Source organism: Mastigoproctus giganteus, chromosome 8, assembly GCF_048544385.1.
Source record: "Mastigoproctus giganteus isolate SK-2022 chromosome 8, ASM4854438v1, whole genome shotgun sequence".
Taxonomy (NCBI): Eukaryota; Metazoa; Arthropoda; class Arachnida; order Uropygi; family Thelyphonidae; genus Mastigoproctus; species Mastigoproctus giganteus.
This window is the reverse complement of record NC_143582.1, coordinates 125,163,634-125,185,566: the sequence shown is the minus strand read 5'-3', so window position 1 is coordinate 125,185,566 and position 21,933 is coordinate 125,163,634. Positions and strand designations below refer to the sequence as shown.

At 38.6% G+C, this 21,933-nt stretch overlaps 1 protein-coding gene across 4 annotated transcripts in view; it reads left to right on the top strand.

The window, feature by feature from the left end:
- LOC150081800 (SEC14-like protein 2) overlaps positions 1-21,933 on the top strand; it is a 219,284-nt gene that overhangs the window by 24,950 nt on the left and 172,401 nt on the right. The window lies entirely within an intron of this gene.

Genomic DNA, 21,933 nt, shown 5'->3' with positions numbered 1-21,933 from the left:
AAAAAATAAACTTTGTATAAATTATCGGAAATTCTCCAGAATACGGTGCCCCTTTGAAAATCACGTCGAGAAGAAGAGGGGAAAGCAGTGACGTACAGTTCGTCACTCCGCGCACTCACCGCGTTCCCCCTCTTCTTCTCAACGACTGCATGCGGAAAATGTCACGCGACATAACAGTATGGGGTAGCTGAAAAACAACGAAATTATGGGAAATACGGCAATTTTTTCTGAACAGCAACTAAAATAATTATACATAAAATAATACAGTATTTTTTTTTTTTTTTTTTTCAAAATGAAACTAGGCTAATATGCAACATTCTCGCACTCACTCGGTCCATTGGGACTGAACAAAGGCAAAAAAAAAAAAAAAAAAAAAAAAAAAACACAAAAAGAACCTAAGAAATAAAAAAAAAAAAAGAAAATGTGACAGCAGCACACGGCAGCAAAAAACAAAGAAACAGTTTACCTGCAGGATGGAACGGGATAAAGTAAATTGCAGCCATTATCAACCCACTGCAGGATGGAAGCCTCCTCAACAATTCATGCTGCCAACCCGCACTGGACCAGCGTGCCATAATCTGCCACGCTGGTCCAGTGCGGGTTGGCAGATCGACCGTATTTAGCAGTCTTTAGGGGCACCGAACAGTACAGAAACCGGCATTCAAATGAAAGTACAGTATCATCATCATCATGAACTTGGTCCGGCTTAGGTCTTTTAAGACCTGTTCCGTTGTAGCTCTTGATCTCGCCATCGTTGTCTTGGTCGACCAACATCTCTCTTGCCTGTAGGTTTGTAGTTAAAGGCTAATTTTGGGATCCGGTCTGGGTTCATTCTTTCTTTATGGCTGATCCATTTTTCCTGATACCGTTTTATGTCATTTACTATGTTATTTACTCTTAATTTCTCGCGGATATCTAAATTTCTTTGGTGGTCTAGTCTTATAAAGCCTAATAATGGTCTTAAAAATCTCATTTGTGCTGCTTCTAGTTCGTGTGCATATTTCTTATTTATAAATGCAACGAATTTACAGTACTGTATATGCAGAATTTACAGAAAGTACAGCGTATGCAACGAATTTCGCATTTAGCGCTCCAGTGACGTCCGCCTGAAACAAAGAGGGGAATGCAGTTAGCGGGCGGTCACAACTTGTCAATCGCTTCTTTCCCCCGTTCTGACAGCCAATTACAAGGGTGCACCGTATATTGGAGTATAGCGAAATTATCAAACGAAAACTACCGCATGGGAAATACGTTGGTGGCATTGAGAAAAGTAACAGATTTGCGTGCACGTAAATTACATAAAGAGTAATGTGGAGCTGGGGAGAAATTATTGCTATCGATAGGGATGGTTAACTGGTAGGAGATCGAGCAGTTATAAATGGCCACTGATGTTCATGGATTAATGTTGTGAGTAGGGTCCGGCAGTATTCAATGCTGAATCCCTTATTCTCGGTTTTTTTTTTTTTTTTTCTTAACAATACGTGAAACCAATAACCGTACATGTTTAACAAAATGAAATATACACTCTTATTGGCTGCATATGATTAACAAAATCCAATACAGTTTCACATTTTTAAAACTGGAAAACAGCTAAAGAAAGGAGAAATTTTTAAGTAAGAAAAATAAATAAAATTATAACAAATAAAAGAATGCGACTAAACGTGACTGTGTTACATTGTACATACTGAGAGAACTGCCATATTCCCTGATAGAGCCTTGCACTGCGTGAGGATCGATACGTTGGCATTTGTGAAGAGTCTCACTATTCTGCATGATATTAAAGTTTGAAGAGAAGACATGAAATGTAGTTATTTTCCGAATGTTTCTTGGGAGTACATAAAAGTTTACTTTATGGAGAATCTCCGGGCCTTTAACAACTCAAAACGAAAAAAAAAAAAAAAAACGATTGTTAACTTAATCTCACTTCTTTATAAACGTGGAGGTTGTAGTATATGGAAGATTGACCACTGAGGTAGACCTAGAAGGAGAGAATGCGCTATGTCACATTTTGTTGGTCTTATGGTGAACCCGTTGAGTTAGATCCCGAGAGAAAGAGAAACCGACATATACCAAGCAGCAGATGATTTATTTATAAAAAATAAGTAAATAACTTATTAATGATCGCTAAAAAACAGATTTTTTTTTTCAGATGTTTAGAAAAAAATTGAGTTATACTCCAGAACATGGGTGCAACCCCGTACTTCAGCGAGAAAGAGAGGAAGAAGACGACAGATTCAAGCAAAAGAAGTGTGGGTTTTTTTTTTTTTTTTTAAATAAACTTTTTTTTTTTCACTAACCAAAAATGAAAAGTTACGTTAGTTTACGCCACTAATTCGGGACTGAATTAAACAAAAGAAGGCCACGCCCACAAAGTGGTACCCATGTTCTGGAGTATAAATCGCGAACGTGTTTAATATTGGAGGGGTCTGTTGGCGACGTCAGTAAATGAATGCTTTCCCCTCTGGAGCGAATTTCAGCGAACAGTTTATATACGGGGACTCCAGAAATACGCATTTGTTATTATTTAATTTCTAAAACAATAAATATTTATACCTTTAATTACTAACAAAATAAAAAAAATGACGGGAGTCTTACTAAAGTGCTGATATCATTACGTTACAGTGGCGTGTATTCCAGGCATGCAAATGCACTGCAAACCAGTAAGGCATTCCAGGCATGCACTGCAGACCAGTAAGGCCAAGTCATTGCACTGTTTAAGTTTCTATTAATGTGTTTTTAATAGCAAAAACTTCAAGCAAACAGTTTGAATTTAATAGTAAGTTTGAATATTAAATTTAAAAATTAATTTGAATATTAAATTAAGACTGTTTGTTGAAAACAATATTCAAAATTTTAAGCCCCTTTTAAATAATAAAGGTTAGAAATATAAAATAATTCCCTTTCTGAGGTTTCAGAAAGCTAAAATTTCCCTCTCCAAACTCTGAAAAAAGTTTAAAAGTGTTAGCATGACTTATGTACGTATAAAAGCATTCACCGAATGATGACGTCACAATAAGCAGAAAAATGCTGCCACTGTCACACTGCTATCGTATAGCTTTTTCAATTTTACAACGCCTTTTATGATGGTATGTTGAGCTTTGGTCAAATAAACAGGGATGTTTTAATAAATGTGATTTTGATTACATAACCTATAATGGCTGATGAAATGTGTATTATCGTAGAACTTTTGAATAATAATTTTTTTTTTGGAAGTGCAAAATTAAGTAAGCTGTTCCGCTGGCCTTCTTGCTGTTGTTTTCTTCAGAAAAAAAAAAAAAAAAAGTTCGGAATGAAAACGATTTAAACAATTTACACCCTGACTTGCAAAAAAACGAACGATCTCAAAGACACAGACGCCTGGATCGATCTGAAATCATTCAGTAATGTACGCATAGAACTGAAATTGGATGAGCAAAAACGACTTCATATACAGCAGCATAATAACGAAATGGTTACCAAAAAATAGAGATATTCTGAGAAGATTTACAGATGTAGTTATTATTTATTATTTTAATCTGTTTATTTAACCCTAAGGTACTATCCCTACACAGCCTAAAGGAGGGCATGATAGAAATTATATTCTTAGATTGCCAGGAATTGTCATTGCGTGGTCATTCTGAATCTGATGCTTCCAAAAATCGTGGATCTTGTAAATTTAATCAGTCACATGAAAGATTGGCAACTCATTTAAATACAGCTACAGTTTTTTTGGGCTTATCAAACAGAACTCATGATGACTTGATAGATGCAATTAAAAAGGTTATGTTGAACGAAATACAAAAACGGAAATTAACGAGGCTAAGTTTGTTGCAATTCTTTTAGGTGAGACTTCTCACGCGTCCAATTATCCACAATGTCGACCGTTTTGCGGTACGTTACTAAAGGTAACGTTGCGGTAGAACGATTTATTGGTTTTACAGATGTGGGTGCAGAGTTCAGCAGGCGCCTTAGGTGATCATGTTTTTCAGTACATTTAAGGCACGATCGAGCGGTTCCCATAACAGGGCGCCAAAATTTAGGGGGCGCCAAAATTCCCCGATAATTTATTGATTTGCTGTAAATTTCAAGTCGGAGAGAGCGCACCAAAAAATCTCGCACAGGGCGCTGACAGACTTGGGGCCGCTTCTGCTCATGACGGCGAATCGGATGGATTGTAGTCAAGGGCAGGGAAAAAATATTCATGCGTGATTTTGTTGTGCACATGAATTAAATATAGTTTTTAATAAGCATACGGAACTGTAAAAGAGTGCAAAGATATTTATTTTATAATTTTTTTCAACTATAAACGGATTGGCTAGTTATTTTTCAAAATCACCTAAAAAAAGATTTCCAAAAGCTGCACCAACTAGGTGAAATTACTCCTCCCGCCTAGTTAATACTGCGAAGGAAAATCTCGCTTCATTAATTAGCCTTTTTTAAGATATAATTTAAAACCCTGAAAAGTGGGACGAAGTAACCATTGATTCTGCTATGGGATTCAAGCACAAATTTAATGATTCTGATTTTGCATTTCTCTTGGACATGTTCAGTTGTTTGTTATTTGGTTTTTAGGAGCATTAGCAACTAAAGCCATATTGCTTCGGGGATATGCGGTGGTCATTCCCTGACCTTTCCACATCTTCCGTATTTGGTGGTCAAGGGCTTGAACCCCGATCTAATCAAGGAGCATGTGCTACGCACTGCTGCTCCTGGCTACGGAGGCGCCGAGTATGGGCTTGGCATACCCAGGGTCCTGAGCTGGATATCATCATTCTTCTCTTTCTTGGTGATTCCTTCCTTCCTCTCTCTCTCTCTCTCTCTCTCTCTCTCTCTCTCGGGGTATTAAAGAATTTTTTTTTTTTTTTGGCTGGTGCAGCATAAGCCTCAGGCTTCCTTGCACCATATGGCTAATAATAATAATGTTCAGTGAAATAATTTCGTTCACTGATGATGTTTTGTTTAACATTCTTCAAATAAAAATACCTAGATATTGTGTATTACTTAAATGAAATAAAGCAGACTATAACTACGAAAGAAATATGTGAGCTCCAGAGCGTGGCAACCAGGCGCCTTAGAAGGAACCTGACTGAGGTCACTAAGGCACTAGCAGGGATAGTAAACTGAATGAAGGCGAAATTTTTGCTGTTATAAATGATTTAAAATTTACAAATGAACTAGAACCATAAATTAAAATTAAGGGAAAGGAGATTCAGACTGAATTGTAGGATGTTCCTTTAGCTAGAGTTTTTAATTACTGAAATGAATTACCTCCGTGAGTAGTTGAATTCCTCTTTGTAAAAATTCAAACGTCAGCTGGATAAGCACTCTTATATGAGGAGAGAAATATACAGATAGCCTATTTTATTTTATTATTTTTGATGTGAAAACAAACATCTTTGGTGGCACCTACTAAATTTCGGACTGAAGTAAAACCAATTTGTCACGGAAATAACGCCACTCACTTCCTAAGTGACGCTAACTCAGTCACCTCCAACATGCTACCAACTTACTAAGAGGGGAAAAAATTATCATCGGAATGGATGAAAATTGTAGATCACCAGCCTGGCACAGCCATACCCCCGACAGGCAAGGTACTAGGAATGGCCAGAGACTGGAGGAATTTATTACGAGTTCATCTATCATAGTCCTCAATAAACCAAACCAGCTGCCAACTTTTTGCAACCTCCGTTGGGAGGCTACAATAGATGTCTCACTTGCCACTCGAAATATAGCAGGACACATCACAGACTGGATGGTCCAGAATGCCTGGACCACTTCAGACCATAGGGCCCTGACATTCCAACTCAACAGGAACCTAAATTGACAACCACCAGCAGAAAGTATGCCCCAACGCTATGCGTTGCAAACTGGGACCTGTTCCAGAAAACTCACAGACAACAAAAACAGAAAGATGCAAGAAATCTAAACGGCTGGGAACCCTGATGAACTCCAGAAGACCATCACGGAAATTATAACAGTGGCTGCAAACACCTCAATCAAACGGAGATGGCCCAAACCTGGTGCTGTACCTTGGTGGAACCAAGAACTAGAACTTCAACAGCTTCACAATGACGTCCAGACCAAAAGGACAAACTTCCAAAAGGCAAGAAGAACTTGGCCTGAGCGGGAGGTGGACGCACTCAGAAAACTAGCAGCAAACTCAGGGAACACTGACCCCTGGGGTGTTGTTTACAAGGTTGTCACAAAAAAACCTCCCCAGAGGTGAAGTGCTTACAACCACTGTCACGCCCCAAGGAGAAGAAACCTGTTCGTGGGAGGCATCAATAAACAATATACTAGATGTCTCCTTTCATCTCCACAAAGACCCACAAACGGAGGACAGATCCAGACCTGCAGGGAAAATGATAAGTACAGAACAGATAATGCAGAACCGCAATTCACTACGGATGAGCTCATCCTGGCGGCTTCACGTATAGCGGCGAAAAAATGCCCAGGTCCGGACCCTGGAGCCGGAAATAATCAAAAAAGTCATAGAAATAGAACCGGAACTCTTGCTCCAACTCTTTAACCTATGCCTGACAGTGGGAGCATACCCGCAAGATTGCAAAATGGCCAACGTTAAACTAATAATTAAGAATCCAAACAAACCACCAAAACAGCCATCTTCCTACAGACCGATCACACTACTCACAGTACTAAGTAAACTTTTTGAATGGCTACTGTTATTCAGAAAAAATCACCACTACCAACAGGCAAACCTACCCTCACCAAACCAGTAAGGATTCAAACCAGGTCGATCCACAGTTGATGCACTCCAAAGCCTAATTGCCCAAGCACAAGAATCTGAGAAAAAAATACGTGCTAGGTATCTCAATTGATTTTGCCTGGGCGTTCGACACCCTATGGTCAGAGTCGGCCCGAACAAAAGCTGGGCCCGGTGCAAAGTTGACTTGCGGGGCCTTCATACAAATTTCGTACAACAAAATAATTTATTGCATTTTGATATTTATTACATTGCACAAATTGGTTTAGTAAGGATTACATGAAAATGATAAATATTAAATTATTTTAATAAAATTAACATTTCAATCACAAAAAAATCTTTAATAAATCAAATAAGAAAAACAATTGCTTCATATACTTATAAAATACAATTTGGTATGCGATTTAATCGAATAAGGTCAATATGTGATTTTTGTTTCATTTTCTTACATGTTTTATAGCAAATTCGTTGATAATATCATCATAATTTAGTTATTTGGCTATTTCAGATTCGATAGATAAAATGGCCAAGGAAGTAAATCGTTCTTAACTAATGCTAGATCTCAAGTAATTTTTTATTATTTTCAATCTTGAGAAAGATCTTTCTGCAGATGCGACGGTAATTGGTAAGGTTAATATATTTTTCAGAACAGTAACAAAATTTGGATACAATTCAAATAGATTATTTTTCAGTAAATATTGTAATATTTGTAGTATTGTGATCCTGGAAGGCAAAACTCGACGACAAATTTTGATTTCATTAAATAAATCAATGCAATCAATATCGTCTTGTAAGGTCGCATTTAAGTCTTTGCAACATTTAAGAAGATCATTTTCAGTCAGTTTTTGAATATTATCCGAATTATATAAAAAACCATATGATGTCTCATGTTCGTGATAAATTTCGAATCTTTTCTTAAAATAAATAATCGCACTATCGATTATGACTAGAAAATATTGAATTATGAAATAATCTTCGCCTGATGAAATAGGCTGATCGGTTCCTTCATAACAAAATTTCTTTGTTTTTCGTCCAGTTCTTTGATTCTTAAATTCACATGTCACTTGTAATTCTTCAGCTATTTCCTTTGCAGTTATTAAAGAAGATTTGAATCCCGATTCATGATACTGCTCAAAAAAATTTAAAAGGCCTTTTAAATGTGAATTTGCAGTACGATATCTATATTTGAATTTTGAAATATCTTGCTCACAATATTTACTTCATTCAGTATGTCATACCAAATGACCAAACTTAATAAAAATTCAAATGAAGTAAGTTTATTTTCGATTGATTGGATTTCGTTTTCATGTCACTGGTATGTTCATAAAGGTATTTCAAAGCTAGAGAAAATTGTGGTACTTGGTATCTCACAGATTTCACACTTTCGAGGCGACATTCCCACCTCGTTTCTGACAGTGGTTTTGGAGTAAGATGTTTGACACGCTCTTTTAATATATCGCAGCGTATTACAGAACTTGCAAAAATATTATATATGCTTTGTAAAGTCCCAAAAAATGAATTTGCAAGAGAAGATGATTTTGAAGTGTCTCCAAGAACTAAATTCAAATTATGACCTCCGTAGGGCATATACTGTGCTTTGGAATTCTTTTGCAGGATAAGTGTTTGCACGCCTTTATATAAACCTCTCATATGAGTTCCGTTATCGTATCCCTGTCCTCGACAGTTCCCTAAATCTAATTCCTCCTTTTCTAATATGCTTTCAGTTTTAGCTGATAACCCTTTTCCTGTCGAGTCTTTTACTGTTTCAAAACAAATAAATCGTTCTTGTATACTCACATCACTTTCAGAATTATCTACATTAACATATCTTAAAATAACAGATAATTGTTCTTGATGGCTTACGTCTTGGAATGCAATCTAATAAAATTGTGAAATACTTAGCTTTCTTAACTGTATTTATTATTTCCTTTCTAACTTTTTTTAGCCAAAGCAGAAATCAGTTCATCTTGTATTCTATGAGATAAATAGGAATGCGATGCTGATTCTACCCACCAAATGTTGTTTCATGATTGGGTCAAATCTTGCAAGTAATTCTACAAGACCTAAGAAATTACTGTTGTGCGGTTTATATAAAGCATCGCTGCTGCCTCTGAACGCCAAATTATGCTCTGATATAATTGCAGCCACTATTCGTTCACAAACACATTTTAAACGCTGTGTTTCGTTTTTAATTATTTTTTCATGTTCTTTGTCAATAGTGTTTCCAAGTTTCAAATTCTTTTCAAGTTGTAACAATTTGTACATAGCTTGTAAATGATATTTTGATCTTTCATGACTTTGTAATCGCGATTACAATTTCATGACTTTGAGTAGAGTAACCACCTTCGTTCTTGACGTTCCCCATTCGTTAATTTTCTTAAATAATAATTTTCAGAAAAACTTCTGTTATTCTTATCTTTCGGAAAATCGTAGTTTTTTACTTGTGTCACGCCATTTTGTACGATAGCCATTCTAAATTTATCAGTTATAATTTCGGGCCAAGTACTAGGATCATTGATATCGATATTTTCGTCTTCGTCGCTTTGTTAATTCTCTTGAAGCTGCGGTCCTCGGAATAATTCATCTTGTTCTTTGTTCGACGCTGACAAAAAATCCTCCGTCTGTACTTTTCCCTCTGCTTCGTGATTATCTTCCCGTTCTACAGTTTTCCTATCATCGATTTCCTCTTCATTAGGACGAGAGGTGGCTTTATGATGATCAGTATCGTTTTCGTGGATGTCGCACGGCATAATTTCATTTCCGCGAGTTTGATCTTCCAGTAACTGTGAATTATGCGTTTTTTCAGTTTGTTGCACATTTTCGGTTTTTAAAAATTTTGCTAGGGAGTTTCTCTGTTTTTCCGTAATTTCTTCTTTCTTTCTTTTTTTCTTCAATTTATCAGAGCCACACATATACTTTTTTCCTGCATCTCTGTCTCTACTAGTCATGTTGCGAAATAGATATGAATATGTTATTTATTTTCAAACCTCGCGAATCGCGATAAAAACGTACGATGTACGATCAGCTGTCATATATATATATATATATATATATATATATATATATATATTCGTATTTGTGGGGAATATTTATTCAATAATTTCAAATGAAACTCCAATGAATTATTATTTTTATTTGTAAGGAGAGATATTTTAAATATATTTGAAAGAAAATATATTTTTCCGTGTTCTTTGGGAATTCTTGGCGGGCTTTCAGATAATGTTAATAACATGATTATTGACATTTTATTTCTTATGTATATTAAAAATATGGCCATTTTATGGCGATGTCGCTAGATTTTGCGACAGTATTAAAAAAAAAAAAATTAAATCATTTTTATTTTGCAAAATCAGTCAGCGGCGCGGGGCCCTCAGAAACGTGGGGCCTTGTGCGCTCGCACCGTTCGCACCCCCCTCGGGCCGGCTCTGCCTATGGTGGCCGAGTGTCCTAGGCCGGCTCCGGGAGGCAGCGGTTCCTGGCAACCTCTTCAATTTGCTTGAAAGCTATCTTACCAACAGAGCAATCAAGATAAAAGCTCCATACAAAGAAATAAAAAGAATAATATACAGAGGGTGCCCACAGGGGTCAGTACTTGGACCAACAATGTGGAACTTCCTGATGGACCAGTTTCTAAACAAGGATCTGGAAGGGGTCTGCTCACAAGCCTTCGCAGACGACCTGATCCTAACAATAGAAGCTATCTCCAGGGCACAACTGAAAATACTGGGAAACCGTGTGGTGCAAATTCTCCAAGACTGGGCTGCACACCATTTACTACAAATCTCACCAACAAAGACCAACTCCATTCTCTTAAAGGGAACACTGAACATCCACAGACCACCCCAAATTAAAATTGACACTAGAACAATAAGGCTCAGCACTGAGCTCAAATACCAGGACATCATCTTGGATACCCTCTTATCCTTCAAACTGCATCTAAACTACGTAAGAAGAAAAATAAGAAACTGCACTGCCTTAATAAACAGAATTGCCCGAAAATACTGGGGATTGAAGCAGAGAATGATGATGTTTTATTATAAAGCAGCCTTCTTACCAATCACAACATATACAGCTGGTGCCTGGTACAAAAAGGCCAGCACAGCTGCAAACCTAAGAATACTTGATTCCATACATAGAATCATGCTTCTCACTGCTACTCGTGCCTGCAGCACAGTGAGCGCAAACACTCTGCAAGTCATCGCAGGAACCCTCCCCTTAGACCTAGAGGTGGTGAGGAAGACATCCTCCATGAGCTCGCTAAAGGCAATGTTTGTACAAACCTTGACTTCAATGGAGATCCAGGAAATAACCGCATTGCGGATAAAAGAAGACTCCAGACCCACTTGCTGCAGGCGTGGCAGGTATTATGGGATGTCTCCATCAAAGGTCAGATAACAAAGAAATTCTTTCCAAATATAGATAGATTCCAACCTAAATTACCAACCTGGTATGCACGTGGTCTGTTTGTGACATACCTACTCACAGGACATGGTACCTTAAACGCCAAACTAACAACTCTGGGAATAATTGAAAATCCAAATTGCACTTGTGGCACTCCAGAAACTTAGTCACACCTAATGTATGATTACCACTAATACAACGACATCCGCTGCCATCTGGTGACAAGACTACAACATTCACCCAAGGACCAGGAGCAATTCATTCTGGACGATAAAGAACCATATATGGCATTCACCAAATTTGCACAGAAACTCTTTAACAGACACCGAGCCACACTAGCCCAACAAGCAAATAACAACACAACTGGAAACTAAATGGAGAAAAATGCAGAAAGACCGGCAGACCAAAACGGTAGGTAGAAGTAACAAAAGGCAACTAAGAATGGAACAAGCAACATAACGACAATATAAAATGGGACAAGCTACTATTCCCACAACAAATTCCATACCTCCAACGAGAATAAAAGGACATGGTCTACAACTCTGCGATTGACTGAACCCTGAATCTGCAAAAGGGCTACACGGACCTGAACCCTGCAGCTTCGCTGCCATCAAGCCTCGTTGGGGACCAGAATCGAGCACCTGACTCTATTCCTTTCCAACCCTACCACGGCGGAGAGGCGACACCTTGTCTCCCCTCGCCGAACCCCCCCCCTTTCCTCTCTGGTGTGGCATGGGCATGCCTCACTCTATCGCTCCCATATTTCTATCTTTATCCCCCCCCAGTCTTCTGTCTCCCCTCCTACTCTATCTATATACAATGCAAACGCCCCACACACTAAATTTAACAACACTCAAAATAATCTTTGCCCAGTCTCGGCCTATCCATCTACGTAATATCGAACTCCCCCAGTGGTAGGTACGGGCATACAACGTATGTTGTATGCAGACAAGCGAAATGAGTATATACATGTGTATATACACATACATATTATGATTTTTTTTTTAGGTCCTAGCCGCCGAAATCTCAGGAAACTAAGCGGCACGACCTGCCAGAGTAACTAAGTCTAATGGGTTCCTGGTCTGCCTCCACGAGGCGAAGGTGGGGCAATGTTGGGCCCAGTGGCTAAATGACCAGATGAACAATGGTACATGACATTACACGTGTACAATACCCACACACTTTTAAATCTCTGGCAGTCCCAGCAAACTGGTACACCCACAATGAAAGCAATGCAGAGATGGAGGAAACCCCTGGTGCCGCATGACATCGATATACCTTACACCTTACACTAACGTTGATTCGGCAGAGTAAGTAGTGGACTGAAGTAACATGGTAATGAAAATGCGAGTCGGAAATGGCGCAGATCACGTAATTTCCACAAAGGTTACTAATTTTTGCCTTTCTTTCTTTTAGGTATTTTGATTTGAACCAGCCTCAAGTCTATCAGCTCCTTGCTTGTGCGAGATTTTTTGGTGTGCCTTCTCCAACTTCCTATTAAGTTTATGCATTATATTTTACTATTACTGAAAAATTAAATGAAAACCATGGCCCGTGCGGCCATGGGTCCCCGTGGGAAACGCCAGTAGCCTGGTGCCTGTTTCTGGCGAGTTTAGCGGCACATTTATTCATTAGAATGTACAATAACTGAAATTCAAACTCTTCCGAATTGCTTGAATAAGAATGTAAGATTGACTTCATATCGTGATTTGAGATTTACAGCAAATCTGTGGGGATTTTTGCACCCCCTAAATATTGGCGCCCTCTGCAGCCGCATCACTGAAGGGCCCCCTGAAGCCGGCCCTGAAAGTAAGAGACATATACTTGCAATTGCAACATATTTAAGTCCTGCCTTAAAAGCTATCTATGTGACAGATCTGTAAGTGTAGAGACTCCTACTCCAGGTTCCAGGGTGATCAGAAAGATCCACAGGGGATGCCCACAGGGCTCGGTCCTAGGACCAACTTTCTGCAACATGGGCCTGGATGAGTTCCTAAATCAAGATCTTGGGCATGTTAAGTCCCAAGCCTATGCAAACAAATTGAACCTTTCTGTGCCTGCCAGTTCAAGAGCCCAGCTTGAAATTTCTGCTAACCGAGCACTCTGGCTACTACAGGAGTTGGCTACCCAGTACAAATGACAATTTTGGCTGATAAAAAAACCTCCAGCATCCTTCTGAAAGGGAACCTAAGCTCAACCAGAACACTGCAGATTAAGATCAATGCCACAAACATCAAGCACCACACCCAGCTTAATCACCTTGGTGTAATCTTGGACTCAAAACTGTCCTTCCTCCCACACCTACAGTATATCCAAAAGAAGAAAAGAAATTGCAGCTTTGGTGGCAAGGGTCACCTACAGGGACTGGGGTCTAAACCGACTTACCCTAGCCCTGCTTTTACAAAGCAGTCTCTATTCCAGCCATCTCATATGCTGCAGGGGTCTGGTATCACCGGGCAACTGTTGTCACAAATCAAAAGAAATTAGCCACCATTCAAAGAGCAATACTACTTACCATCACCAGAGCCTGCTGCATGGTGAGCACTCCTGCTCTCCAAGTCCTCGCTGGAGTCCTCCCTCTAGAACTTGAAATAATTAGATGCACAATGTTGTATCATCTGTCCAAAGGAATCTCCACTACCACCATTGGATTCACCACCAACCCAGCAATCAATCACAAGACAGAGAAAAGGTGCCTTCTTGCTCACCTGCAGCAGGCCTGGTAGGACAGATGGACAACATCCACTAAGGGAGTAATTAATTAAAGAAATTCATCCCTGAATTAACGTTCACGTTCCCAAGCTGGTTTTCCCCTGGCCTGTACATAACGTACCTCCTCACAGGCCATGGGTCGATACAAGAAAAATTAATGTCTCTGGGCATCACAGATGATCCATGCTGCCACTGTGGCACTGACGAATCTTGGCAACATATAATGTATAACTGTTCTGACTATGAAGACTTGAGATCTATTCTGATCACAAAGATTATTAATTTGCCAAAGGACCAAGAACATATACTAATTCATACCCATGACAATTATAAATACTTCAGCACTTTTGCACAGGATGCCTTCAACAGACAAAAAACATTCATTAAGGAGCCTAAACCACCAAGACTAATAACTTGAGAAAGATTCTGGGCACCCCTCTCCAGTAGCATCACCCGCTGACCTCATCGAAACTCAATTGAACTGAAATTCACTTCCTTCATCCAAGTTTCATTGGGCTGATATCTGCAAGTGAATCTGCAGGCAAGATCAACTGGGAGCTGATCCCACTCAAGACTCCAAACCCAGACACTGGAGACACCAGCAGCTTTTCTGCCACAAGCCACACTGGCAATCCAACCGAGTACTCTAGCCTGGTTTTCTTTTACTCTCCTCCCCCCTGCCACCTCATTCTTCCATCTGGTGAAGCATGGGCTTGCCTCACTGACTTTCTGGTATCACCTTCTCTATCATCCCCATACCTCTGTCATTTCCCCCCAGCCTTCAGTCTTCCCCATACTGCATCTAAACGCGCAGTGTACACACCACAACTTATCAATTAATAACGTCCAAATTTAAACCACGCTTAAATAAACCTCTCTTGGCCTTTTATATTCTAGCATTAACCCCCTTTTCTATTTATTTATTTTATTATTTTTTTGTGTGGCCCCCAAAGTTTTCAGTGGCCCTTGCCACTGAAAACTTTGGAAACTAGGTGGCAGGGCCTGCCAGAGTACAAAAAATCTATTGGGTACCTGATCTGCCTCCCCTGGGCCAAGTGCGGTAATGGTGAGTCCCAACAGGGGCCCAATGGCTAAATGGTCAGAAGAACAATGGTACACAACACTACACATCCGTCCACTCCTTTTTAAATCTCTGTCCTTCACAGAGTTCTATACTACACAAACAGAGTACATGACGCAGAGATTGTGGAAACCCCTGGTGCTGTCATACAACTAACACACTTTGCAATTTGCATTTTTCTCTGAATCGGCGGATAGGGGAAACCCTGGAGCCTGCAAAAATTTAATAAAATACTTTGTCTGTGGAAAACGGCATCGATTGAAGTATCCGATCCACAGGAGCTCACATCAGGTGAGTATTGGCTTGGAACACTCAGGGTCCTGAGCTGAATATCATCATTCTTCTCTCTTTTGGTGATTCCCTCCTAATTTCTCCCTCTCTCTCTCTCTCTCTCTCTCTCTCTCTCTCAGGGTACTCAAATTTTCTTTTGGCTGGTGCAGCATAAGCTTCAGGCTTCCTTGCACCATATGGCTAATATAATAATTATAATTAATTAATTAATCTTGTAGTTGTAATTAGGGATTAGTGTGCTAAGTAATCAATGTGCCCAGGGCTGCTTTAACGCTGCGGCCAAACCGGCCGTGGACCATACCCAAAGAGGGGCCTCATTGTCAGTCTAAATATTTTCTGAAGTAGTGATAAAAATTTCTAATAATAATAATAAACCAAGAAAACATGTGATATAAAAGCATAGTTAAACTTAATTTCTTAAGTGTTTAAATTTTATTCTTATGCCATTTTAATGTATAATAATTATTATACGATAAAATGGCACTTAATAACTTTTAAAATTAAGTTAAACTTATAACTTAATTATAATTAAGTTAAAAGTTTCTATTAAAATTGTTTTTACTCTTACTTTATTTTTCAAGTCAAAAAACATAACATTATTGACCTCTCATTTTACATTTTTATTAAGGAATTAATTTTCACAATATAAATATAAAAAACCTATGTAGTATTTCTATTTATATGTATGTGCAATATATATATATTAAAGGGGCCTCAAATTTAATATGGCCAGGGAGTCTGTTTCATCCTTAATCTGGCCCTAAATGTGCTTGTTTTAAATGTGCCTTTATGCACTGATCAGCATCAACCTCCCTTGGCAAGCTATGGATCATCGTGTTGACTGAAATGGGCATATTGATCACTTGACCCAGAATGCCATATTGTCTGGATGCTGCTCAAGCACCTGAGTAGTCTGTAAGGAAAAATAAGCTTCTCTGTCACTAAATTCAATTTCGGTAAATGCATTGGAATTTCTGGGTAGACAAACCTGTTCGACTTAGATAGTGCTGGAATGGTGTTGTTCTTAAGTGATTCTCTACAGCTGTTACACACAAGGATTTTCCAATGTTGACATCAATGTTGATGTCAACATTGGGAAATGCAGTGCATATGAATGGTGTATCTTTATCAGCTGTTTTTTTTTTTGGTGTCGTTTTTGAACCATAGATGATCACAAATGTAGCATACAGAACAGAGATCATTTTTCATAAATATCCTTTCAAACTCTATAGTAGTCGGTGTAAGGAAAAGGAGCTTGATCATTAAAACTCATCTGCTCTGCAACTGAAGAAATGTTCCATTGTACATAATTAATACTCACTTTGGGTACATCATTGTTAGATGGAAGGCATTGCTCGTTGAAGACTCTGCTAAATCCTTTTTTGTTTGTCTTTTATGCAATCTCGGTAGGTGTTTGTCATTCTCATGCACTCATTGCTACCTTTGTCTTTATTTTCTTAGGTTGGCTTGCTCGATACTCTCGACAACACTCTGCATTTGATTTGACTTCGGCATCGTTGAACACTCAGCTATAGGGTGCCTCCGTAGCCAGGTGGGCAGGAGCAGCAGTGCGTAGCACATGCTTCTTGATTAGACTGGGGTTCGAGCCCGTGACCACCAAATACGGAGGATGCGGAAAGGTCAGGGAAGGACCACCACATATCCCTGGAGCAATATGGCCTTAGTTGCTAATGCTCCTAAAAACCAAACAACAACAGCTCAGCTATAGCAGTGTGGCATTCAGTCCCTTTCGCTAATCGGAAAATGATTGATGTGAACACACTTATAATGGCAATGGAATGTAACGAAAATGCGGAATGCAACAATACATATACTTGTATTGTTTGAATCATACTATTCAACAAACGGCTACAATCAAATGGGTAATTAGGCTATTGGTGTGGATTTTACTAACCTCTTCCAAACATTAATTCGGTAGCGGGTGTGAGTATAAAACGTTACATGGTTCATAAGTTTGGTTCTAGCTGTTCGATTTTGAAACGGTTATGATTTTTGTCAAAGATATTTTCATATAAAACATCTTTCATGCATACAAGGTACACACGCTGTTTTTTATTGTTTTTTTTTGCTGGCACAGCAAAATCCTGGAGCTTTCTTACACTTGTGGTTAATACTAATACTCTCTCTCGAACAGTATTTTCTAAATCCTTCAATGTTTTTTCTCAAATTAAGATTAAAAACTATTAGTTCCTTGTCCTATATAATATAAACATTGCTTGTATCAGTCATCATTAAGAGTAGGAGACCAGCAGAATTACTTAAGAAGTACAGGTCACTGTTGAAAAAAAGCCATGAATTAGGGTTGAATTTGAAAGTATCTGCAATTCTGCCCAGACATGATAGGAGGGAGTATATGATGAGAGCCTTGTCGATCAATTCGGCCCTAGAAAGATTGTGCAAGACTCAAGGGGTAGAATTTTTTTCAGCCTGGTCTGTACTTGTTATCAGGAGAGACTGCTTCTACAGGGATGGGATACACTTAAATAGAAAGGGTGCAAGAATATTTGCTGATGCTATTGAGGCAGTGTTAGGTGGATTGGAAAACTGCTAGCTTGGGGGGATACAAGGACTAAAAGATTAACAGTAGCCAGTAAATTAACACGTGACACCGAAGCGTATGATAGATAAAAGCTGATCTGTAACCAAGTTACAAAGGAAGTTAGGCAGGCGAAGGAAGATTATGAGAAATTTTTGGCAAAGGATGCAAAGAAAAACAGCAAAGAGTTCTTTACTTATGTAAACTCTAGAAGGAAGGGGATGAATCAGATTGGTCCACTTGATATCGATGCTTCAACTGTGATCCTGCTCAAGTAGCTAACAAACTAAATGAATATTTTTCATCAACATTTACACATGAGGAGTTATTCAGCGAGGGGAATGCCAGAGGTGTATTAACTCTGGCAGTAAGCTAGATAATTTTGTAATAACTGAGAGTAAAGCGGAGGAGAAATTGTTGAAGATAAACACAAGAAAGGCACCTGGGATGGATGGGATCTATCCAGTTATATTAAAGGAGGCAGCAAAAGAAGTAAGCAAACCCTTAGCCATAATTATGAGAGCCTCCTTGGACTCAGCGGAGATACCCATAGACTGGAGATGTCCAAATGTGACCACAATTCACAAAGGAGGATCAAAGGCTGACACAAGTAATTATAGACCTTGAGTTTAACTTCTGTTCCAGGAAAATTAATGGAGGCACTGGTTAAAGAAGCACTGCAGGATCATCTAGACAAGACTTCAGTTATAGCTCGAACACAGCATGATTTTGTTAAGGGGAAAGTCTTGCCTGACCAATTTGAATGGGTACTAAGATAAGCACCATATGGCTAATAATATTATTAATAATAACAATAATAATAAGATGCAGTCACAAAAGAACTGGATGCAGGGAATAACTTTGATATTATATATTTGGATCTTAGAAAGGCTTTTGATACTGTTGCACATTGAAGACTACTGCACAAATTGGAGCAGTGTGGCATTGGAGGCAAATTGCTGCTATGGATAAAGGGATGGTTGAGGGGGAGAAGACAGAGTGGTAATCAATGGACACTGCTCATCGTGGACTAATGTTATTAGTGGAGTCCCTCAGGGTTCAGTGTTGGGTCCATTATTGTTTTCTGTATTTATAAATAATATTGATGATGGTATACCAAGTTTAATGTCCAAGTTTGCAGATGATACAAAGGTTGCCAGGGTTGTTAATGACACTAATGACAGTACACTGCTGCAACAGGATCTGGAAAAGGTTGAGCAGATGGGCTGAGAGGTGGCAAATGAAGTTTAACATTGACAAATGTAAAGTACTACATATGGGAAACAGCAACCCCAGAGCAACTTACAACTCTGTGGTACTACACTGACTGTGGTAGAGAATGAAAAGGACCTGGGGGTAATAGTGCAAGCAGATATGAAGTTCTCTGAGCAGTGCAGACAGGCTGCAAGAATAGCTCATGGTGTCTTGTCAATGATATACAGGAATTTTTCTAGCAGGGATAAAGAGATGATTATTCCCTTGTATAAGGCAATGGTCAGGCCACACCTTGAGTACTGTATACAGGTCTGGAGGCCTCATTTCAAGAAGGATGTAGAGCTGTTGGAATGAGTAATAAGAAGGGCAACAAGATTAGTGAATGGAACAAAGGGTTGCTCTTACGAAGAAAGGCTTAAGTTTTGCAAATTACAGTGTAGGAGAATAGGCACCGGCGAGGTGATCTGATAGAGGTGTATAAAGCCTTGAATGGTTTGAGCATGCTCAATGCCGACAGGATTCTTCCTCTTGCTCAGAATAATCACCTGAGCGGGCATAAATTCAGATTGAGGAAAGACAGATGTAGGATAGATGTGCAGAAATTTGCCTTTAGCCAGTGGGTAGTTGGTTGGTGGAACAGACTTCCATCCCTTGTTGTGGAAGTTGATAGCCTAAATAAATATAAGGCTCAGCTGGACAGGTATTTCGAATGAACGGAGGGGTGAAATGGAAATTGTTTTTTTTTTTTTTTTTTTTTTTTGGCTGATGCTGCATAAGCTTGCTTTCTTGCATCATATGCCTATGCTAATAATGTGTAACAAACTTCTCCTTTTGCAATATTACAACTGTCACAAAGCCATTACTGATAAAATACTTCATGTTAAAATCATTAATTATATTCAATTTAAACTACTAAGTATTAAAAGATTAATAAATTAATTTGTAAGCGTAACATGGCAGACTTTTATAGGCAATGCAGCAATAAAGGAAATTCAAAAAAAAGTTTACTTTTGTTGGGAAAAGAAGTTTACAACTTGTAGTACACACACAATTCCCAACTTTTTTTTTTTTTTATTAACACACAACTGTATATACATTCTCTAATATACATTAATCATTTATATACAATATTTATATACATACTCTTATATATACTGTAGTCTTTCTGTGCATTTGATTGTGTGTGTGTCCTGATAAGAAGGGTGGCTCCTAGACATAAGCCCATCTCCACCTTTTACTCCTGTAAAATCTCAGAACGTCTGCAAAACAGACCTGAAAAAGAGTGTTATTTCAGGCCATTTCGCCACCAGGGATTAACCAACACCTGGATCAACCATTCTCGGAGTGTGCTGTAATGCACAAATCCCGCACCTACCGGAAGTAGTACTATACTGGTAGGTGCCAACAATCCTGCCCCCAAGGCTGCCCAAACTTGGAGGCCAGCGAAAAAAAAAAAAAAAAAAAAAATTTCCAACTAAGAACAATGTATACTTGTTGAGACAAAATTCCCAACTGAGAGAAATATCCTTCCATTTCATAGTTCACTAATTGATAGTACATTATATAGATATGTCTTGGCCACTACAGCAATTAAGGCAGGCCACAAATTTGAAGTGTTATAATTGGCAGCATTACGGTTAATCCAGGTGTACCTTAAGGAGACTTAAAAAAAAAAAAAAAAGAAAGAAAGAAAAGAAATAAGTGTAACGTTATGTACATTTGCGTAACATATGACGTCACTGACTTTTAAATAATTAAATACTGTATTAAATCCCTAAATTACTTTTGACTTAAATTAATGCCCAGATTACTTACACGCAACTTTGAACTGATTAAGAGAAAGAATTTGATTTAGAAAATCATACCTTTCTCACCTTACCACATCATGCTGACTCTACTTTTGTTGGCCCTAGTTTTGATGCATTAGACATTTCACTGGTATGCAGAAGCAGCCCCAGGTCTGTCAGCTCCATGTGTGAGATTTTTTGGTGCGCCCTCTGAAATTTACAGCAAATCAGTGAATTTTCAGGGAATTTTGCGCCCTCCAAATCGACGGGGGAAAAAAAAAAAAAAACACTGTTTCTCTAAGTATGTGTAATGGGAGAGACTGAAGGAACGATATAAGTGCACCAATATTTGCATGACATTTCTTACAATATCGTTGTCTTTCAACCGAGCGCCAACAGATCCAGTAACTCCAAACCTTAAACATTTCATTATTTAGTCCAGACAGACCCTTTTGACTATACTTATAACAAAAGAGCATCTTATAAGTACATCAACAAACTTCCCAACAAGCCTACTGTCGGTCCAGATGGCTTTTCTCTTTTCATGGTCAATGTGTGTGGTGCCTTCATTGTGGCGTCCCTTATGTCTATCTTTAATCAGATTTTGAAATCCAGGAAAATCCTGACCATATAGAGTCATTACAGAGTTCAACCCATACCCAAAAGAAGAATCTCTAAAAAGTACAAGGACTTTAGATCTGTCTCAGTGGGATGCTCTTTGCTGAAAGCTTTGAGAAAACTATCCTAACAGCACCCATTGATCACTGTTTCTCTCACAGGTCTAAACATCTTCATACAGTGATTTCCAAAAGATCAAAAATACTAACCTTATTTAAAATACAAACAGTTGTCAACTATAATGTCAACTATATTGTTCAAGGTTTAGGCCAAAATGGATGTCAGATGAACTAATGAGGCATATGGCAGAGAAGAAAAATGCATGGGATACTTACAAATTAACACATGACACAGAAGCCTATGATAGATACAAGTTGATATGCAACCAAGTTACAAAGGAGGTTAGGCAGGCGAAGGCAGATTACGAGAAATCCTTGGCAAGGGATGCAAAGAAAAACAGCAAAGAGTTCTTTACTTATGTAAACTCTAGAAGGAAGGGGATGAATCAGATTGGTCCACTTGATATTGATGGGTCAACTGTTGATGATCCTGCTCAGGTAGCGAACAA